The following is a 6,000-nucleotide window of genomic DNA, read 5'->3' as shown; positions in this document are numbered from 1 at the left end:
ACATTTTGCCATCTGGTTTGCTTATTTTAAGGAATATGAAATTATTTATACTTTCACTTTTGATATTTAAGTATATTTGAGCAATTTTTTTTTCTTTTACTCACGTCATTTTGTATTAAGGTATGTTTACTTTTACTCAAGTATGACAATTGGGTACTTTTTCCACTACTGCAATAACATGCTCCGGATCAGAGCCATATATACACTGCTCAAAAAAATAAAGGGAACACTTAAACAACACAATGTAAGTCCAAGTCAATCACACTTCTGTGAAATCAAACTGTCCACTTAGGAAGCAACACTGATTGACAATACATTTCACATGCTGTTGTGCAAATGGAATAGACAACAGGTGGAAATTATAGGCAATTAGCAAGACACCCCCAATAAAGGTCTGGTTCTGCAGATGGTGACCAAAGACCACTTCTCAGTTCCTATGCTTCCTGGCTGATGTTTTGGTCACTTTTGAATGCTGGCAGTGCTTTCACTCTAGTGGTAGCATGAGACGGAGTCTACAACAAGTGGCTCAGGTTGTGCAGCTCATCCAGGATAGCACATCAATGCGAGCTGTTGCGAGAAGGTTTGCTGTGTCTGTCAGCGTAGTGTCCAGAGCATGGAGGCGCTACCAGGAGACAGGCCAGTACATCAGGAGACGTGGAGGAGGCCGTAGGAGGGCAACAACCCAGCAGCAGGACCGCTACCTCCGCCTTTGTGCAAGGAGGAGCAGGAGGAGCACTGCCAGAGCCCTGAAAAATTACCTCCAGCAGGCCACAAATGTGCATGTGTCTGCTCAAACGGTCAGAAACAGACTCCATGAGGGTAGTATGAGGGCCCGACGTCCACAGGCAGGGGTTGTGCTTACAGCCCAACACCGTGCAGGACATTTGGCATTTGCCAGAGAACACCAAGATTGGCAAATTCACCACTGGTGCCCTGTGCTCCTCACAGATGAAAGCAGGTTCACACTGAGCACGTGACAGACGTGACAGTCTGGAGACGCCGTGGAGAACGTTCTGCTGCCTGCAACATCCTCCAGCATGACCGATTTGGCGGTGGGTCAGTCATGGTGTGGGGTGGCATTTCTTTGGGGGGCTGCACAGCCTTCCATGTGCTCGCCAGAGGTAGCCTGACTGCTATTAGGTACCGAGATGAGCTCCTCAGACCCCTTGTGAGACCATATGCTGGTGCGGTTGGCCCTGGGTTCCTCCTAATGCAAGACAATGCTAGACCTCATGTGGCTTGAGTGTGTCAGCAGTTCCTGCAAGAGGAAGGCATTGATGTTATGGACTGGCCCACCCGTTCCCCAGACCTGAATCCAATTGAGCACATCTGGGACATCATGTCTCTCTCCATCCACCAACGCCACGTTGCACCACAGACTGTCCAGGAGTTGGCGGATGCTTTAGTCCAGGTCTGGGAGGAGATCCCTCAGGAGACCATCCGCCACCTCATCAGGAGCATGCCCAGGCATTGTAGGGAGGTCATACAGGCACGTGGAGGCCACACACACTACTGAGCCTCATTTTGACTTGTTTTAATGACATTACATCAAAGTTGGATCAGCCTGTAGTGTGGTTTTCCACTTTCATTTTGAGTGTGACTCCAAATCCAGACCTCCATGGGTTGATAAATTTGATTTCCATTGATCATTTTTGTGTGATTTTGTTGTCAGCACATTCAACTATGTAAAGAAAAAAGTATTTAATAATAATATTTAATTCATTCAGATCTAGGATGTGTTATTTTAGTTTTCCCTTTTTTTTGAGCAGTGTATATTTAGACAGCTTATAGAGAGCTTCGGTCTTTACCTCTCTGCTCCGGATGCCTGGCCCACTGCGCAGTGTTGCCTCTGACAACAACAGTGATTGGTCTGTGAGAATAGACCGGTATAATGCGTCTTAATCCAATTCTAGCAACAGGGGTGCCTGCTCCTACTGTCACAATGGAGCTCATTGACTTCCTCAGGGACACTCCTCGTTTTGTGGTCTCAACTGGCCCTACTCTGGATAGTTTGAAGGATTTATTTCTGAAATGAGGGGATTGATGCTCTGTGTTTTTGCCCTGGCGATGTTAACAGCTTCTGCAGGTAAATCGAGATGAATTGGTCTTTCTCTGATCTGGGTCATAGTATTTAGGTAGGCTATACTTTAGGTATGGGATGTGAAGTTTTTCACACAGAATGTAGGGGACATAAAGTTGAAACGTTATAATCATAGAATTATATTATATATCTTTCCTGATGTTGTTTAACACCAACTACAGACCAGGGTCATTGTAAATAAGAATGTGTTCTTAACTGACTTGCCTTGTTAAATACATCAAATAAAAAACTCAACTGCTACAGCACATAAGATATATATATATTTGAATGTGTTCATAAAGCATACATAACACGTCAATAAGAACATAAACATGACATTGTAGCTACACAGAGCCTCCATGAACATATTCACTACGAAAATAATTATATTCTGTCATACAAATATGTCAGTATCAGTTTTATACAAATACTGGGATTGTTCTGATTGAAGAGGATGGGCTTTTCATGTCTTTAAACACCTCCACCAGTCCTGCAGTCGCTCTCCTGAAGGTAGTTGCGCTTTTTTTACTGAAAAAAGGTTAGGTTGGATGACTCTATTTTTGGGATGATTACTGGAAGAGAAGATAATTACTGGAAGAGAGATAAGTTGAGGTTGAGTTGGGTGACTCTGTTTGGGACAGAGGAGGCTGGTGGGATGAGCTATAGGAGGAAAGGAATGAATGGAACAGAGTCAAATATGGTTTTCATATGTTTGATACCAATCCATTGATTCCATTCCAGACATCACAATGAGCCCGTCCTCCAATAGCTCCTCCCACCAGCCTCCTCTGGTTTGGGATTTACTGGAATTAGTTTTAGGTAGCTATTGTAATCCATATAGTAATCATTAGGTCCAGTGTAGTCCTGGTGTGTGCATGCAGGTCTTTGTTCCAACCCAGTGATATAGCAAACACTGGATGAAATACTTCCTAGTTCTAGTTGGTGAGTTTGTGCAACCCCAACCCTCTAGCCAATTAGTGTTCACCTGAGCTGGCAGGGGCTAACGAGCTAACAGGATGAGAGGGGCTGATGACCAGAGATTAGGAACATCACTGAAACTCAGGGTTTGGATTAGCACTAGGAGCTGCTCCCACCAGAGGTGGATGGCCATGCCAGGTGGTAATGGAGCAACAGTATAGCTGGACTAGCTATAAGCAGTAAGTCTAACCCTAATTTGTACATAGGGTTAGACTTACCACCTAAACCTAATTTCCACCTACTGTAGGTGCTCAACGTGCTTTACAAACTTACCTCATCCACCATTAATGCTTTTCAGTAGAGGGATGCATTGTGGTATGCTGCTGGCAGATGAACACAAGACACAGCTACCTAAGAACGTTACCTGACTAAACTACTTTAGTTTCCCCTCTTACTGTAACATCTTGGTGCACTATGCACAGTCTTCTGTAGTCTACTATAGACACAGTCTTCTGTAGTCTACTATAGACACAGTCTTCTGTAGTCTACTATAGACACAGTCTTCTGTAGTCTACTATAGACACAGTCTTCTGTAGTCTACTATAGACACAGTCTTCTGTAGTCTACTATAGACACAGTCTTCTGTAGTCTACTATAGACACAGTCTTCTGTAGTCTACTATAGACACAGTGGGTACCGCCAAAGATGCAGTGAGCTACCTTGGATGTGAGTAAGATAGTGACCCATCAGGTGAGAGTATGGCCAGTGTCATTTTGATTAGATAATTGATTATGTGTGTGCCTCAAGAATAAGCTTCAGAAAACTCAGAATAAGCAGTGGTGGAAAAAGTACCCAATTGTCACACTTGAGTAAAAGTAAAGATACCTTAATATAAAATGACTAAAAGTGAGTCACCCAGTAAAATACTATTTGATTAAAAGTCTAAAAGTATTTGGTTTTCAATATACTTAAGTATCAAAAGTACATGTAATTGCTAAAATATACTTAAGTATCAAAAGTAAAAGTAAATAATTTCAAATTCCTTATATTAAACAAACAAGACGGCACCCTTTTCTTATTTTTTTAATTTACGGATAGCCAGGGGCACACTCCAACACTCAGACATAATTTACAAATGAAACATGTGTTTAGTGAGTCTACCAGATCAGAGGCAGTGGGATGACCAGGGATGTTCTCTTGATAAGTTTGTGAATTAGACCATTTTCCTGTCCTACTTTTGGGTGTCAGGGAACATGTATGGAGTAAAAAGTACATAATTTTCTTCAGGAATGTAGTGAAGTAAAAGTACAGATACCCGCAAAAACTACTTAAGTAGTACTTTCAAGTATTTTTACTTAATTATGTTACACCACTGAGAATAAGATAGTCAAGATTGTTCTCAAGCTCCCATTCGGTACCCATGTTCAACCCTGTAGATTCAAGAGCTCCATTGGGAATAACGTATACCTCTATTCTACTCTTGCAGTACTGTGGAACAAATTACCACTGTAAATTAAATCTTTGTCATCAGAGCTTTAAAGCATCACGCAAAAATAATGGTTGATTGATTAGGGCTATTTTTCTTTTCAAGAAGTAACCTGTGTAAGGGTTTATTTATTTTTATTTAACTAGGGTAGTCCTTTCAGAACAAATTCTTATTTACAATGACGGCCTATCCTGCAAAAACCATAACCCGGACGACACTGGGCCAATTGTGCACCACCCTATGGGAATCCCAATCACAGCTGGTTGTGATACAGCCTGGAATCAAACCAGGGTCTGTAGTGACGCCTTGAGCACTGAGATGCAGTACCTTAGACCGCTGTGCCACTCGGGAGCCTTGGGTACCTCTGTACTGTTGATTATATTGTAAATATTTGTAATTGTTCATGTTTTTAAAACTGCATTGAGTGTAGTGTGTACAATGCGATCTTGCCCACCTTTCATATTATTTGCCAAAGAGGATCACAATAGAAATAAACCTTCAATCTTTTTTAACGAATGTAATGTTGTCTCCGTTAGGAGCAGCCTTCGACGTTAAATGATCAATTCTATCAATAAAACACTCATGACTTCTAGTGATTATGTCCCTGTGTGAGAGTGTACTGTACATGATATTACCCTGTGGTCCCAGATGAGGATGATCAGGAGGAGCAACGGGAGGAGGGGCCTCTGCAATGTTTCCGCTGTGACCTGGGCTTCTGGGATGCCTGCTACACCACCAAAACCAACTGCAATATCGGGGAGAAGTGCTACACTGGCCGAGGGAAGGCAGGTGGGTCACATGGATAGACATTGCTGGTGGGTGCTGTGTGTGTGTGTGTATGTGTGTGTGTGTTTTCTGTGTGTGGGACATTAGCTGCTGGGTTTTGTGGATTTTTGGCAGAGAAATGTGAAGCAGAGCATATTAATGTGTTGACAGTGTGTGTGTGTGTTTCTGTAGGTGATGTGCTGGATGTTAAGTTGCTGGGCTGTGTCAAGGCGAAGGAGTGTGAGCTGGTGACAAATGTAGAGATCTTCTCCAACACAACCATCTACATGATGACCAGGCACTGCTGCGACACACACTTCTGCAACACCGGACACACACTACCCCTCAACACACTTCTCTCCCTGTCACTGACTACAATAACCATCATCCACCTCTCCTCTCCCTGACAGTGACTACAATAACCATGATCCTCACCTTCAACAACCACCATGCATCATAAAGTCCCCAGCAGCACACATTTATTCAATTTTCTGTTAAGTTTATATGTCAAGGAATATGGACAGTAATTAACATATGTGGAAGTGCCAGATTGAGGCAAAAGTCTCATGTTCAAACCTTAGAAGCTGTCTCTGGGCTCAGTCAAAATTGGTTAGATGGTTTTATGGAATTCAATTTTTAATAAATGTAATTTTCTCATTCTGTTGTTGGCATAAACTACAAAAGGAGACTGGATTTTATTTTATCATATTTATTGAACATTCTGAATTGTAACTGAATAACGTAATACGAA

This window comes from Oncorhynchus masou, chromosome 29 (genome assembly GCF_036934945.1).
Source record: "Oncorhynchus masou masou isolate Uvic2021 chromosome 29, UVic_Omas_1.1, whole genome shotgun sequence".
NCBI classification, from domain to species: domain Eukaryota; kingdom Metazoa; phylum Chordata; class Actinopteri; order Salmoniformes; family Salmonidae; genus Oncorhynchus; species Oncorhynchus masou.
This window is presented reverse-complemented; position numbering follows the sequence as displayed.